The sequence below is a fragment of the Giraffa tippelskirchi genome, chromosome 8 (assembly GCF_054371585.1).
Source record: "Giraffa tippelskirchi isolate mGirTip1 chromosome 8, T2T-mGirTip1v1.2.pri, whole genome shotgun sequence".
In the NCBI taxonomy this organism is placed as follows: Eukaryota; Metazoa; Chordata; class Mammalia; order Artiodactyla; family Giraffidae; genus Giraffa; species Giraffa tippelskirchi.
In genome coordinates this window covers 5,838,017-5,855,622 of record NC_137282.1, presented here as the reverse complement: position 1 = coordinate 5,855,622, position 17,606 = coordinate 5,838,017, and positions in this window count along the sequence as shown.

The window sequence follows — 17,606 nt, the reverse complement described above, 5'->3', positions numbered from 1 at the left end:
CTGGCGTGCTGCAGTCCATGGAGTCGCAAAGAGTTGGACACGACTGAGCGACTGAACTGAACTGAACTGTGTTAGGTTCCAGCACTGCCTCTTGTCATAAAGGTACGAGAAGAGAAGTCTATTTCTCTCCTGGGTAAGTGCCAAATTGCAAACCCAGAGGCTCAGTCACTTAGACTTTTTACCCCTCAGTGCTTTCCTCCTAGCATCCCAGACTTTAAAGTAGCCTACCTTTTCTTTCAGTGAAGTTCAGTTCAATTCATGCTGGACTCGTCCCTCTTGGAATAGTTATTCCTGAACTAATCCATTCTTACCCCTGTAACTAATGTCTGGCTTTGGCATCTGTGAAAGCAGCATCTGCTTTTGTTCTGTTTGTAGCACTGAGCTCCCACAGAAGAAGTCCAGATACCCTGCAGGAAGGGAGGGATCCTGAGAGATCCTGCTTGGGGAGGAAGGAGGAAGCAAGCCAGGAAGGGAGGGAGATTCCTGTACACACGACCCTGCCAGGTTGTGCCAGCGCCCTGGGTGGAGCTGTCCTGGGCAAGGGCCACTTGTGGGTGAAAAAGCCCCACTTGTCTGGGAGACATGAGAGCCATCTCTGCTCACCCGTGTGATGCTCTGACCCACACAGTCAGGAGCAGATGAAATAGTTGCTCTTTGACAGATAGGATGATACTCAGTCATAGAGAACCAAAGAATCACCCATTGACTCCCTTGCAATGTGGAAAAGAGAAGGCAGACAGCAAAACCCACAAGTCAGAAGAAAGCATGTATTTCCTGAACATCAGAGACAGAGAAGAGAAGATAAAGGGATTTCAGTAGCAGACAGATGTACACACTGAAAAAAATGCACAATGCTAGAGTTGTGAGTTAGGTTTTATTTGGGGCAAACTGACGCCTATAGCCCAGGAGACAGCATTTCAGAGAGCTTCTAAGAAACTTTCCTAAAGACGTAGGGGAAAGGTCAGTATACAACGTGATTTTGGTGAAGGGGGAGTATATGCAATTAAGCACATATTTTTGGGAGAAGATTGAGGCCCATCTCATGAAGGTTACTGATGGTTAAAAGGAGCAGATATGTCCATTAATGATCTTGATGCTTTCCCAGATATGAGAAGATGCAATAATTTAGGCTCATAAAATGTTCTCCTGAAAACATGTATCTGAAGACCTTTCCTGCCAGTTCTTCCCAGAGCACAGATGCCTCGTTTCTGCTCTCTACCTTGATCTCCTTTCAGGGGTGCTAAAGGTCAGTGACTTCAGTGGCTCATAATTCAATCCTGGTAGAGATAGATGGCAAGTGTCCATTTGTAGGTGGCAGGGTATATTGGTGAAAACACATCTTGGGAAGGACCCTAGTGCTTAGCAGCATTCCTGCTCTCCACCAGGGCTAACCAGAAGCTGAAGCCAGGCCTGAGGTTCTGAGCTCTGTGATTCCTGCATCCTGCACCAGCTTGATGGCCACAACATCCTTTGTCCACTGAAATGGCCAGTGACGCTGTTTGTCCACCCTTGTGAGAATGGAAACTTTGACTCTCTAATCACATTGTACTAACTTCTTAAGTGGGGAAACCAAAGTTTGGATAACTTTCTCAGTTCAGTTCAGTCGCTCAGTCGTGTCCAACACTGCGATCCCATGGACTGCAGCATGCCAGACTTCCCTGGCCATCACCAACTCCCAGAGCTTACTCAGACTCATGTCTATCGAGTTGGTGATGCCATCCAACCATTTCATCCTCTGTCATCCCCTTCTCCTCCAACCTTCTATCTTTCCCAGCATCAGGGTCTTTTCAAATGAGTCAGTTCTTCACATCAGGTGGCCAAAATATTGGAGTTTCAGCTTCAGCATCAGTCCTTCCAACGAATATTTAGGACTGATTTCCTTTAGGATGGACCGATTGGATCTCCTTGCTGTCCAAGGGACTATCAAGAGTTTTCTCCAACACCACAGTTCAAAAGCATCAATTCTTCGGCGCTCAGTTTTCTTTATAGTCCAACTCTCACATCCATACTTGACTATTGGAAAGACCATAGCCTTGACTAGGCGGACCTTTGTTGGCAAAACAATGTCACTGCTTTATAATATGCTGTCTAGGTTGCTTATAGCTTTTCTTCCGAGGAGCAAGTGTCTTTTAAATTCATGGCTGCAGTCACCATCTGCAGTGATTTTGAAGCCCCAGAAATAAAATCTGTCACTGTTTCCACTGTTTCCCCATCTATTTGCCATGAAGTGATGGGACCGGATGTCATGATGTTAGGTTTTTGAATGTTGAGTTTTAAGCCAAGTTTTTCACTCTCCTCTTTCACTTTCATCAACATGCTCTTTAGTTCTTCACTTTCTGCCATAAGGGTAATCTCATCTGCATATCTGAAGTAATTGATATTTCTCCTGGAAATCTTGATTCCAGCTTGTGCTTCATCTAGCCTGGCATTTTGCATGATGTATTCTGCATATCAATTAAATAAGCAGAGTGACAATATACAGCCTTGACATACTCCTCTCCCAATATGGAACCAGTCTGTCGTTCCATGTCTTGATCTGCATACAGATTTCTCAGAAAGCAGGTAAGGTGGTCTCGTATTCCCATCACTTGAAGTATTTTCCACAGTTTGTTGTGATCAACACAGTCAAAGGCTTTGGCATAGTCAATAAAGCAGAAGTAGATGTTTTCCTGGTTCTCTCTTGGTTTTCCAATGATCCAACAGATGTTGGTAATTTGATCTCTGGTTCCTCTGCCTTTTCTAAATCCGCCTTGAGCATCTGGAAGTTTACAGTTCATACACGGTTGAAGCCTGGCTTGGAGAATTTTGAGCATTACTTTGCTAGTGTGTGACATGAGTGGGATAACTTTCTACCATCTACCAAAATTTTACAAGGCAATAAAATTTTGCTGAAGAGACACAGATATCAAACTGAAACATACAACTCAGATTGGGACTTGAACCCATGGGCTGGGACTTGAACCCAACCAGAGCCCAGGGTGTGTCATTTAGCTACTGTGTTACAATGAGTGTAGAATGAGGCTCAAGGCCCACTAGAAATCAAATCTTCAAACATCTTGGACCTAATTGGTTCTAACTAGTTTTTATCATATCCTCAACAACTATGTCATTGTTTTAAAGATTGTTTCCTGTCCCCTTCACTTCTATTTTAACATGCTTAAGCTTCCAACTGGATGGAAGGACCTACAGGAAAGAGCAGAAGCCCAGCTTAACAAATGTGTGACTGACCATGTTGAAGAGTATCAAAACTTGGCACTAGTGGTCTCAAAGAGGTATGGCATTATTTAAAGGGACAGAAAACAAATTACCAGGCAGTAACTTGCTTGCTTTAAAGTTTTCTCTCAGCCCTAACCAGGCTAGAAATTGAAGAAAAGGAGAGGAAATTGAATTAGTGAGAAGCAAACATTGCATTTAAACCAAAGATTTGAAGCACAGAAGTACCCATACCACCAGAAGTCTTCCTTCAGGATATGATGAATGAAGCCATCAAAGCAACCAGGGTTTCCTTTTTAAACTATTCATGAACCCGGGCCCCACTGACCGTTATCATTAATGGTATTCATGCATCTTTCATCTCTTACAATGAACTGCAGTTTCAGAGTGAAATTGTCAATATGTGTTAGTTCCTCTGGGGCAAAAATAACTTAGAAACACAGCCTGAGGCAGTAGGCACTGCCAGGCTTCCTCTGTCACCCCCCCTACACACCCCCCTCCCAAAAACACACCTTCCTTTTTTTCCCTCCAAAGTAGGTGAGTCTGTTAGAGAGTGACCTACCAGCTCATCCCCATTTCTACTTGATGCATGGCATGGCCTGGGACAGAACTTTGGTCTCTGTTCCATTAGCTATTTTCATCAGCAAATCGCTGGTGAGAGAGAAAGAGTTATTTCTCAGGATGGACATGTCTTATGCCTTGAGTGGTTCCCTTAGACAGTGGCTTCCCTTGTGGCTCAGCTGGTAAAGAATCCACCTGCAATCCAAGAGACCTGGGTTCGACCCCTGGGTTAGGAAGATCCCCTGGAGAAGGGAAAGGCTACCCGCTCCAGTATTCTGGCCTGGAGAATTCCATGGGCGGTATAGTCCATGGGGTCACAAAGAGTCGGACACGACTGAGCGACTTTCACTTTTGCTTTTACTTTTCACTTAGACAGTGGCAGCTGATTGTTGAAATCAGGGTTGGGGTGGGGTTTATGCTCTCTATGGAGGATGTTTCTCTTAATTGGGCAGTTTAATTGCCAGCCACTTAGAAACGCATGCCAAGCCCTGTCAATTATCAAATAGTTTTTGCCCACATCAGCTTCCCCTCTGAAGCAGCCACCTTGACTGGTTAAGATCCCAGTGGGACCAACCTTTCCCTCCAGCTCTTCCCAAGAACAGTCTTTCCACGGGCCACGCACTTATCCACACAGAGGAAATCCACTTGTCAATGGTGCCATGAAAATCCTCGATGAGCTGCATCACTATAATGTGCAGATCTAATATCAAAGGCAGTTACTCCTACGCCTCTCGGTTTCCTGTATTTAGCCAGCACCAGCCTGGGGAGACAACAGACAACACTTGGAGCCCAGCTTATCTGATAGAACAACATAACCTTTAGGTCTGATAATCATGCCAAATATTGAATGCTTAAAAGCAAATGTTATTATAATTAACTGCATTCACAAATGACAGCAGCTTCCCTTTCTAAAGCTGGCTTGAAGATTTTCCCTCAAGACTCAAATAATAATAATAATAATAATAACACGTGAGCATAGAGCCAGTTCACACCAGATGCCAGAAAGCTACCCAAGACCTTCAAAGTTTAGCAGGTATTGTTGTCTGGTGTATTTGGCAGATCACGGTGAGAGTGTAGCCAACCCACAGAGCCCATGATCACCGTGATCCTGCCTGGGCAGATTCCCAGAAAGGACTGTTTAACCAAACTCAGGTCTAGCTGCTCTCCTCTCAAAAATCAACACCAAGAGGAAAGTGTTGGTAGAAAAGAAAATGTTGCTTTTAAATAGAAAACCAGCCACTGGGGAGAAGGCAGACTCAGTGTCCTCCAAAACCAACTCTGAAGATTCTGTTCAGCCATGAAAGTTTTTAAAGGAAAAAGGGAAGTAATCTCATTTAATCGCTGAGATGGGGGGGGGGGGTGGTCAGAGTCATCGTCACCCTCTACCGCCTGCAGGTTTGTGATCTTTCTTAGATTCCATCTTGTTCACACAGTTTGTTCACAAGATTACTGAAGGGGAAGCTGGGGAAGAGATCTGGTCATCTGTTAACTACTAATTCTTCATTTCTTTTTCTTTGATCTGCAGAAAGAACCAATAGGTGAGGCAAGGTGTGATCAAAAGAGCTGAAAGTTGTGTCTGGGCCAGAGATGAGGGGTGCCTAATTTAAGGTTAGCTATTAATACAATAAAGCTTTGCTAAATTGACAAGAAAAGGGGCTTCCTGCAGAGAGCGCTTTCTTAAAAAGAGTTCTTTTCTGCCAAAAACTCCTTACATTTCCTTACTTATCAGAATATCGTTCCATTTCTATGGGGTTAGGGGCAAAGAGTCATCTTCTATAACTTCTTCCGGCTGACATAGGGCACCATAGTCTTAGAGTGCATGATGTCAACATGGATCTGCAGTATCTCTTTGTTTTTAGTTGCCCACTTAGGGGCAGAACAAGCTACAATTATTTTGATGCTCACAAAGACATCAATTATTCTGAGCAGCAATGTGAATCTCCTTCTCTTGAGGCCAGTTCTTGGATTGGTGGTGGTCCTAGATTCAGTACTGCTCAAGGTGGAGCAGCTGATGTCATGGCTGCAGTCTGGTCCTCAGAAACTCTGGCTTTTTCTGTGTGGTGACGGCTACAGTATCTGTAAAACAACTCAGGAGCAGGCGTCAGCTGCTGAGTCTGTGACTCAATTGTCCTGATCATTAACCACTCAAGACAGCCCTTTTGTAACTCAGGGAGACTCAGGAGACTTTGACTTTTCTACAAGGAAGAGGCAGGGGATGTGCAGGGGCCTTGGCACTTGGGGGTGGAGGGAAGCTGCAGGGTTCTGCTGGGTTCCAGGATTCAGAGGAGGCAGGAACAGAAAGATGCTGATCTAACTCATTCATTGTAAATAAATTTCTGTTCGTCCTGAAAAGACTTTCTGGGTCTCAACACTATGGTGAATTCCCCATAGATATTTGATTTATTTTTTCTTATTATTTTGTTTATCACACAACCAATTTGTGTTGATTGTAGACTGATTAGAAAATACTGCTGAACAAAAGGAAATGTAATCAAATCACACACACAAATTCTGCTGTTCTCAAACAACCACTGTTAATATCTTTATATATTTCCTAAACTTTATCTTATGACCATGACAACTAAATTTTATGTGAAACACTTTCATAGTATCTTTTAAAAAATTAATGTAACATACTTCCATACAACCAAATATGTATGTGTGTGTTCTGTTGTGTCTGACTATTTGTAACCCCATGGACTGTAGCCCACCAGGCTCCTCTGTCCATGGGATTTCCCAGGCAAGAATACTGGAGTGGGTTGCCATTTCCTTCTCCAGGGGATCTTCCTGACCCAGGGATCAAACTCACATCTCTTGACTCTCCTCCATTGGCAGGCGGATTCTTTACCATTGCACCACCTAGGAAGCCCCAGATGTGTATGTATCATCACCTTAATAATGGCCCATTATAGTTAATTACCCTGTTACCACGCCTTTGGGCTCTTTCTAGCAAACATATGCAGAAGTGGTCCTGATGCCTTCCACAAACTTCCCAGAGTCCACTCTTCCACAGGATTGCTGGACATTTCAACGTCAGCACTTCAGGAGCTGTGTGTTTGTACTGACCATGCTTTCAGTGAGCACATTTTAATACTGCCTTTCAGCATTGCCTCCAGAATCTGCTGCATGTGATGATGAATGTTCACACTTTTCCAATATTAGGCACATTGGCAATCAGGGAGAAGGGAAAACACAATCCACAAAATATAGTAGAGTAGCCCAAAAGCATCCACACAAACCTAAAAATTTCTATGAAGTCTTCTTTTATTTTAGACATGTAAGTGAAATTTTAATTCTAGTGTTTCATGTATCCAAGTCAATATTAATACTATTTTTTTTACCCAATATCTTCATGTTTAGCTGGTGCTCTGTTGGTACCAACACATCATGAACCAATGAATCATGTACCATGACTCCAGTGCTATGACTCCCAGGGTTATATGGCAACAGAGTCTGTGCTTTGGTCAGGATTATACTTGTGAAAACAGGCTCAGGCCAAGATAAGCCAACTCCTGTGAGTATAGAGAATGATCAATATGAGGGATTTAACTTTGATATGATATCACTAATACTGCCTAAGTTTGTGCTCCAACCATGTAAATACTTTCATACATCTTATCCTGTTTGTCCAGATACCTACCAGCCTTGTGAAGGATCAAGCAGTGGGAATTATTTCTATTGTCTGCTTCATCTGGAATGCTGAAATGCCTCTTATTTTCCTTGAGCTCTAAATTGAAGGAGGGGTCTCCGTATTATAGCTCCCAGTTCTGATTGCATGCCATTTGCTGTTGCAACACTTACAAAGTCTCCTCACGTGAATCTCTTAATACCTGGAATAAAGCACATTACCTACCCATAGCCCTCCCTGCCAACAATCTGCAGATCATGCTCACATGGCCAATGCACACAAAGGAATCTTCCTGTTCATGGAAGTAACCACACCTCATTCTTATTCTTGACCTCCTTTACCATGATGGCCACCCCCTACTGCCGCCAGGAGCAGCTCCTTCCAAGGACCACATCCTGGCTACCAACCACATGGTTCTTCCTGTGAGTCCTTAAATCTCACAGCCTCATAGTCTTGCCCACAACTTCCCATCTTTCTTCCTCCATTAGTACTGCATTTCCACCAGATATCACAGTAATCTCCAGATTCTACCATTTCTGCTTGGCCTCTCAGTGACTTCTGACCTCACACCCTTCCTTTCTCTACCTGAAACTGATGATCCATTATCTTCTGAACTTATGCTTGGAATTTTCCTTTCTGGTCTGCTATTTTTCCCCTTTCTTCTTTTTCCCTACTTCAGTGGGATCCTTACCCATAGCTCAAACCAGAAATCCAGAAGACATTCCTAGTCTCCAAGCAGTCCTTGCATCTTGCATGCCACCTCTTCAAGCGGTCTCTTGAGTCTCGTTCTCTCTCCACGTTGCAGAGCTCCTGCCCGTACAGGGATTTCGAGTCCTCGTTTGTTTCGCAGCCTCTCCCCGCATCCTGTAACATCTCTCCCCGCATCCTGTAACACCTCTCCCCATGTTATGCTAATGATGAACGCATCATGCCTCCCTCATCTTCCCTTCCACCAACACCCAACCAGGCAGGATTCTGCAAAAATTTTTTTGTTTTGTAATTGGTTTCAAAAAGGAATCGGAAATGACATTTGCAAATACATGGATGGACGGAGAGACTGTCATATATAGTAAAGTCAGAAAGAGAAAAACAAATATTGTGTATTAACACACGTTTGTGGAATCTAAAGAAAGTGGCACAATGACTCTTCACGTAGGGCAGGAGTAGAGACACAGATGTGGACACAGGGGAGGGCGGGACGAATTCAAAGAGCAACGCGGACACGTATGCACTACCCTGTGTAAGACAAAGAGCCAGTGGGAAGCTGCTGCAGAGCACAGGGAGCTCGGCCCGGTGCTCTGTGATGCCCTAGAGGGTGCCAGGGAAGCTCAAGGGGGGCATACATGTATACCCATAGCTGATTCACTTTACCGTGCAGAACAAATTAGCACAACATTATGAAGCAATTATACCCCAATTTTAAAAAGACAAAGAAATATACAATAGGATTATAAAAACAGGCAAAGAGAAAAAAAGTTGTGGATAAAAAAGATCAAATCAAAGATAAAGATACATGTCATAAAGACATATAGAATTGCTTGTTAGGACCCCAAATTTGGATGTGCACTTCCAACACAAATAAAAAAATCTAATCAGTTACAAGCTTCATCACATCTGTTAAGATAAAAACTAATGAGTTACTGGTTGTGAGCCTGGAGAGAATCGCCTCTCAGGGTCGCCTGGCCCAGTGCTCAGGCTTCCAGACTCAAAAATCCTGCTTACCCTTCAATGCTGGGGCTCAGCCTTTCCTTGTCACGAGGGGTGTTCCCTTGATTCTACCTCCACCCGCTAACTCAGCCATCCACTCTTCCTCTCCACCTCAGCGTCTTGGACTTGTCCCTCTGTTTACACTAGTGACCCTGCTGAGTGTGCTAAGCTCCATCTTATCCATTGGGCTCATTGAGGGACAGACTCTGTCAAGCTCATCTTGACATCCCCATTAATACTGGGGAGTTGTAAGTAAAGGGTAAAAGATTTATGCCTTTTAGTATTCTTGGGAAACCCAAATAGGACTAAGGCCAAGACTGACTTTTGTGAGCTAATTCTAATCATGTACAACTTTGGCATTTCCCAGCCAATCTGTTCGTTTCAACCAAATTCAGCTTTCTTTCATACCAAACATGTGCATCAACAAGAAGCTTACTTAGTGAGTTTGTGGGCAAAGGTGAGAAAATAGAAAAAACGCCAGTCACCCCTCCTCCTGATACCCTACCTCTGGCCCAGTGTGGATGATCCTCTGGTCTCCAGAAGCCACCTGGGAGCTAACCCAATGATATTCCCTTCCTTCCTATGTCCAAAGGGGTCAGACAAGCAAGGCCAGTCTCAGAATGTTCTCCTAGCATGATGGCTGTGAAGCTGACTGATAACAGCTTTTTCTTCTGTGAGCTGAGCTCATACCTACTTCTGTTCTTTCCCCACTTCCATGTCTCAGAGTCTTCTGTTGGTCCCTCTGGGCTTCCCTGGTGTCTCAGACGGTAAAGAATCCCCTGCGATGCAGGAGATCTGGGTTCGATCCCTGGGTTGGGAAGATCCCCTGAAGAAGGGAACAGGCTACCCACTCCAGTATTCTTGCCTGGAGAATCCCATGGATACAATCTGGTGGGATATAGTCCATGGGGTCGCAAAGAGTCAGACACAACTGAGTGACTTTCACATATTGGTCCCTCCACCTAAGAGTATAGTAGCAGAAAAGGTCGTGTCTCTCACTGGCTTATTTCTGCCCAACTTCTCAGCGTAAGTGGAGGAACAGTAGCAGATACTGGCTCACTGATGGCTCCCGTCTCCCCTTTTCCTGTACACATTACACTTTCCCGCCCCTCTTTGCAGTAGGCAGGTCCAGGTAATTAGTTCTAACCAGTGAGTTGATGGTAATCCAATTGTTCACCAACTCTTTCCCTTCTCCTGTAGAAGGGAAAGAGTAGGTGAACAACTGTAGGGGAGATATAAACATATGTTCAGAAGGAGTAAGAAATATCCTTCATCACAAATAATATATAATGATTCCATTAATATATATTTTGGTTACAAATAACATATAATGATCAATAGGTTGTGAGATCATAAAATAAGATGCTGAAACCATGTGTTCAGGATCTTTCTGGAAAGTATGCATTTTCAGATCTCATTCATTTGGAAAGATGTGTGATTCTAGGGTAAAAAATGGCAAATTCTTTTTTCAGGGGAAAGCTCAACAATTTTTAACACAAGGACCAATAGGTAAACAAATCCTGAAAGCCAGCTGGAAGGCCTGAGCAATAGTTTCTGATATGATGAGATGGGGTAGATGACCAGCCGTCACTTCTATGCAATCATGAATGGTTTGGTTACAGAGGCAGATTTTTGTCAGAGGGAACGGTCAGATGGTAACCTGAACCTCAGCTAAAGAAATGTTATGCATAAAAGGGCTGCTAAGCCTTCACATTTCATAAATTCTCAACATGTAGCAGCTTCTATGCAAAATACGAAAAGTGTTGAAACAAGCTGGATGCCAGGATTTGTATTTAATTGCCTCTCTCACTTCCTATAGCTTACTTCAAACAGAAGTATGCACTCTTTTTACATTGCCTGCCCAGCATGGTTATTTGCCAGTGAGACTGTACTCAGTCTAACCTTGAAAAGAAAGAAAGGAAGGAAGGAAGGAGGAAAGAAGAAAGCCCTTTCCTGATGATTAAAGTAGCTCCCTACAGTTGAGCTCAGCTCTCAAGTCCTTATGGTTTTGATTACCTAAGACCCTCACACTAACATGTGGATTTCACAATCAGACGCTTACACGGTTGCCTAATGGTTATGTTGTGGAGTTACAATGGGAATGTTATACATGGTCAATTCAAATTTTGTCTGAAACAACAGTTTTGAGGGGCTGGACTATCTCTACATTTTAGGACTTTAGGCTTAAGCTATCTTCCTGAGTTCAGGAAAGAGTATCTAAATTCAAGAATCTGGAGTCAAGATCTCTAACTGCTCATAATAATTGCTAAAATAGTAGCTGGTGTTGGCACAGCCATTTTGCACTAGAAACTTTGGTCTGAAGTGCCAAGGGCAAGGCCTCCACACATAGGCCCCTGTAAGTAAATGAAACTAGACTAAGCACCAAGGGAAAAGAGAAGATGAGACTGATGCTCAGAGTGGGTGAATAACCTGCCCCAGATCACACTGGGGGAGCTGGAATTTGAACCCAGGTCAGACTGATTTCAAAACCTGGCCTTTTTCACAGGGCGGAGTGTGTGTGTGTGTGTGTAGGGGAGGAGGGGTTGTTGGGAGCAAGAACAAGATGGTAGAAAAAGGAGGATCTGAGCTCCCCTCCTCTCACACTGTGTGAGAGGAGGTGCCAGAATCACAACTAACTGCTGAACAACAATCGACAAAGACTGGAGCCTACTAAGAAACTGGAACCTACTTCCGAAGACAAAGACCTGCCGCTCTCATCTCTCACCAATGAGATGGTAGGAGGGATGCATTCTCAATACAATCAAATTTCAATTCGGATTTCAGTATTTTAAAGATATCACCTCTCTCTAGATTGAGCTGTAGACGTAGGACAATCCCAGTCAAAATCCTACCAGGTTTCTTCCTCTTTTTCCTGCAGTTTTGCAACATATGATCCCAAATTCATACACGGAAATGCAAAAATAAACAAACAAACCCCCAAATAGCAAGACAATCTTAAAGAAGGAAAACAAAGCTAACGGACTCACACAAAGTTTTATCAAGAGTTATTTATTTATTTATTTATTTATTTATTTAGGGGCTTCCCTTATAGCTCAGTTGGTAAAGAATCTGCCTGCAAGGCAGGAGACCTGGGTTTGATTCTTGGGTTGGGAAAATCCCTTGGAGGAGGGCATGACAACCCACTCCAGTGTTCTTGCCTGGAGAATCCCATGGACAGAGGAGCCTGGCAGGCTACAGTCAATGGGGTCACAAGACTCGGACACAATTTAGTGACTAAACCACCAAACCATTTATTTTTTAAGGATTATTTTAAATTGCGTTAAATCTACAGATTGTTTGACATTATAACAATATTAATTCTTCCAAACCAGAAATACAGGATATCATTCCATTTTCTTTGTATCATCTTCAATTTTCTTCATCAGTGTTTTATAGTTTTCAGAGTATAGATCTTTCACCTCCTTGGTTTCAGTTTATTAACTTTTAAGTTATTTAAGTTTTTTAACTTAAGTTAAAAGTCAAGTTAACTTTTAAATTATTTTGTTTATTACATTTATTAACTTAAAGTTTATTAATAAACTGGTTAAGTTTATTCCCAGGTATTTTATTCTTTTTGTTTTGATTTTAAATAGAGTAGTTTTCTTGCTTTCTCTTTATGATAGTCCATTATTAGTATATAGAAAAGCAACAGATTTCTGTATAATAGTCTTACATCCTGCAAATTTGATGAATTAATTTATTAGTTCTAATAGTTTTTCACTAGAGACTTAAGGGTTTTATAAATAAAGTATCCTGCCATCTGCAAGTAGTGAGTTTTATTTCTTCCCTTCCTTCTGTTTATTTTTCTTGTCTGATTGCTGTGGCTAAGACTTTCAATTCTACATTAAATAGAAGTTGCTAGAGTGGGTACTTTGTCTTGTTCCTGATTTTAGAGGAAAAGTTTTCTGCTTTTCGCCATTGAGTATGATGTTAGCTATGGTTTTGTGATAAGTGGACTTTATTGTGCTGAGATATATTCTCTCTATATCAATTTTGATGAGAATTTTTAATCATAAATGGATGTTGAATTTTGTCCAAAGTTTTTCTGCATCTGTTGAAATAGCCATGTGATTTTTATCCTCCATTTTGTTAATGTGGTGTATCACATTGAGTGGTTTATAGATACTGAAACATCCTTACAACCCTGGAATAAATCCCACTTAGTCATGACATACGTTCTTCTTTATATATCATTGAATTCAATTTGCTAATATTTTGTTGAGAATTTTTGCATCTATATATATTTATATGTATGTATATATATACATATATATATATTAGTACCTTCCCAGGCAAAGGAAACTAAAGCAAAAGCTCACAAATGGGATCTAATTAAATCTAAAAGCTTTTGCACAGAGAAGGAAACCATCAATGAAACAAAAAGACTGAACTGGAGAAAATATTTGCAAATGATATGATTGTTTAAGGGTTGAAAGCCAAAATATATAAACAACTCATTAAATTCAATATCAAAAGAACAAAGAACCCAGTTATCAATGGGCAAAAGACCTGAATAGACATTTTTCCAAAGAAGACATACAGATGGCCAACATACACATGAAGAGATGTTCAAAATCATGAATCATCAGAGAAAAACACATTGAAACAACGAGATAGCACCTCACACCTGTCAGAATGCTATCACCAAACATACCTCAAATAACAAATGTTGGTAAAGATGCAGAGAAAAGGAAACTCTTTACACTGTTGGTAGGAATGCAAATTGGTACAACAACTATGGAAAACATTATGGAGATTACTCAAATGACTAAAAACAGAACTACCATATGGTCCAGCAATTCCTCTCCTGGGTGTATGTGTATATATATATATATATATATATATATGCCTTCAGAGAAAAAAGAAAAATTAGAAAAGAGATACATACTTGCCAGGGCCCAAAGCAGCATTATTTACAATAGTCCAGATATGGAAGCAGCCTAGGTGTTCATCAACAGATGAATGGATAAAAATGTGGCATATATACAGTGGAATACTACTCAGCCACAGAAAGAAATTTTGTGATTTGCAACAACATGGGAAACATGGAGGGTATTATGGTTGGTGAATGAAGTCAGATAGACAATAATAAATACTGTACGTTATCACTTATATGCGGAATTTGAAAAATAAAACAAATGATGACTATAACAAAGTAGGAATAGATTCAGATATAGAGAACAAACTGGTGTTATCAGTGCGGAGAGGAAAGCAGAGAGGGGTAAGTTAGGGAGGTTGAGAGACATAAACTATTATGTATAAAATAAACAAGCTATAGGGATATATTGTACAGCCTAAGGAATATAGCCAATAATTTATAATAACTTTAAATGAAATATGTTATATAAAAATATTCAGTCAGTATGTTGTACACTTGAAACTAATATTCAATTTAAAAAGGGAAAAATGAATAGAATGGATAATCAAAGAGGGTTTTGGTCAAGCATGTTACCTATAGGAGTTAGTAACCAGAAAATAGCATGAAGGTGGCTTTTGGACTATTCTTGCTTTTCTATTCCTGATCTGTGCAATGGTTGTCTGTGTTCACTTTGTGAATATTCATTAAACTATACACCTAAGAACTGTACAACTTTCTATAGTAGGTTAAACTTCAATAAAATTTTAACGTAAAACATCAGCTTAGAAGGCAGAAGCCCCTGTGTTATTCATAATCATGGAATACCAGGGGGAATATAAGTGGGTCCTGTGGCGCTAAGAAAAGACATAAAATAAATGAACGGAAAAAAAGAGTGAATGTGAGTATGGTGGGGGAGAAAGTGCCAGAACTGAGAAAACTAACTCAAATTTCTTAATAAACCCCCACTTTCAATATAACACAAGCAATGGAAGAGAGTGTCTTTATAGTTATAAGTATTACCTATATTCAACTCAACAACTGTCTGGATAACCTTCTGCACAACATTCTGTGAAGTTTTATTATTGAAATGAATGAAAAGAAAGGGATCTCTGGAAATTCCCAGGTGGAAGAAGAACTATATTTGAACTACAAAACTCAGGAGTAGCAGATGCTAAAAACAGCCAGGTACATGACTGTTTGCAAAATATTGAGACATACATTTGTATTTGAGGAAATGTGTTTATAGGAACTCCTATCATGACTTCTATTTCAGTCAATAGAGTGATTTTCACAAAATATTTTAATCACCAGATAATTTAAGGCACTATATTTCACTAGTATGAATATACTTTATGAACACAATTACATTTATCAAAATTTTGTGAACAGATGCTATGGGCAAAGTTTGTAAGAATAGATCTTCTTTTCTAGAATTAGGCCTTTGCTTCTCAAAAAGCAATCCAGCATGTATAGACATTTTGACAGACTAATGATAGATAGATACATTTTCATGGCAGTGCAAGGACTAGCTTCCAGATAAAAGAGTAAGGCCAAGTGATAAAACCTTCAAGTAATGCAAATATGTCACAGAGCTCCTTATTATGCCATCTGGCCATCAAGAAAAAAATGGAGAAAACACACCAGTTACATCTCAAATAAGCCCCCTGCTGACCGAATGGTCTTTAAACATTTCGCTGAAGAATAAATTTTTTAAGCCTTTGGAGTTTGCTGTCCATTACAATGATTACTAAATACGTATGGTATCTTGGATTTTGGCTTCAAAGCAGTCATTTTGATTCTGCTTATATCTTAGGAAAGTGTGTATTAGAAAAACCTGGAGGATTGGGCAAAAAAGACAGACCTTTCTGCTCTTTGCTGCATGAACTGATTAGTCAGTCTTCTGTCTGTAATATTTATGTCCTCAGTGAGGGGGATCGCTCCTGGCAACAGAGTAGCAGCTTCCCCACCGCACAAAAGAAAAGGAAGGCATAGCTCCGCTTTACAGGGGATAAACTGGTGAAAAAGAGCTCATGGTTACTCTGTGTCAGGCACTTAATTCCCACAGCAACCTTCTGAGGACAGCATTATTTTCCTATCTGACAACTGTAAGGAAGATGCTTAAAAGTGAACAATATGCAAGTTTGCACAATCACTGAATGCCAGACCTTGGAGGAACTTGGCTCCATGACTTGCACGGTGCGCAGGCCATCTTCCTGTCTCTGTATTAGACTTCTAGGGGCTTCTAGGGATTGAGACTCTGTACTTGCAATGCAGGGCGCTTGGGTTCAATCACTGACCAGGGAGCTAAGATCCCACATGCCATGGGTGAGGCCAAAAGATTAAAAATAATTAATTAACAGACTTCTAAACTCACCAGCTGAATACAGACAGCTTAGTATCTTCAGAATTATATTTGCAATGTTGCCGCTTGATGCAAGGAACTCAGGCCATTCTTCGGGGGTAGATCTACTACCGTATGGTGGGGCCGTCCCTGAACTGAGTCAGCTCACCAAGCCTCTAGACCTGTCTCTCAGGATGGCCCTGAGGAGCCACCAATCTCTAGAAACCTCATTGTCTCCCATTTGTAAAATGAGATGACCAGATTCCAAGCATGGTTTTAGATGTTGTTTAATGAGCTACATAGAGCTGACTCAGAGGTCTCTGTGGAGTAGGAGTACGTGGTTGACTGAACGTGTAGCCTGAATTTTTCACTCCTCTGGAAGAGAGCCCTATACATAAACCTTTGCTCGCATGGTCAGTAGGGTATTCTCTGCATTTCTGAGTCTGGGCTTGAATACGTGTGAATTGTTTGGGCGGATGAGATGTTAGCAGACACAATGTGCTAAGAGGCTTGCAGTGCTCCCTGGGGACAGAGTCTGCTCTCCTACACTTCATAATGTACCACGAGTACAGTTTCTCCCTGGAGTTTCATGTCCCTTTAAATCCGATCCACAGGAGACACAGGCAAGGGGGGAACTGAGCGTGATCCCATTTGGGAGCCTGCGCTCCACCACCACCTCCCCCCGCCCCCCCCCGCCCCTGGGTGACAGTCGAAAGGAGAGCCATCCAGGTCACAATCGCAGAATCTTATGAGCACAGATGCTTGCTGGTGTAAGCTATTGAGATTCTGGAGTTTATGCAGCAAGCAGACACTGAAAACCAGCACTCAGGAAAAAAATATTGCTGGAGGGACTCCAGAACCCTCTCTGTTGCATTAGCTCTGTTTATATACAGGGCAACCGCATGACATTTATTTGAAGAACAGGTTCTCCAGCTAAAATTTTAGAAAACATTGAAGTGGGTGATAATTTATACTCCTTTGAGAAATAAGATTTTATGATTCAAAGGCTAATTTTTAAAATAAAAATAACAACATAGCTATTAGAAAATGCAGTACGTGAGACCCATGGCTCTTAACTCTATAAATGAGTCCATAAGGAAACACACACTATCCAAAATATTCCCACATCATCAGTACTGATTGCACTGCTGCGATAGCTAAATTTCAGCATCTACCAAGACAACATTTTTGTGCATTTTAGGGAACAAAATTATGGCATAGAAGATAATAGCCTGGAAATTGATGGCAATTGAAATACTGAATTTCCTTTTTGGAGAGCTAGCATTATATTCTTAGTT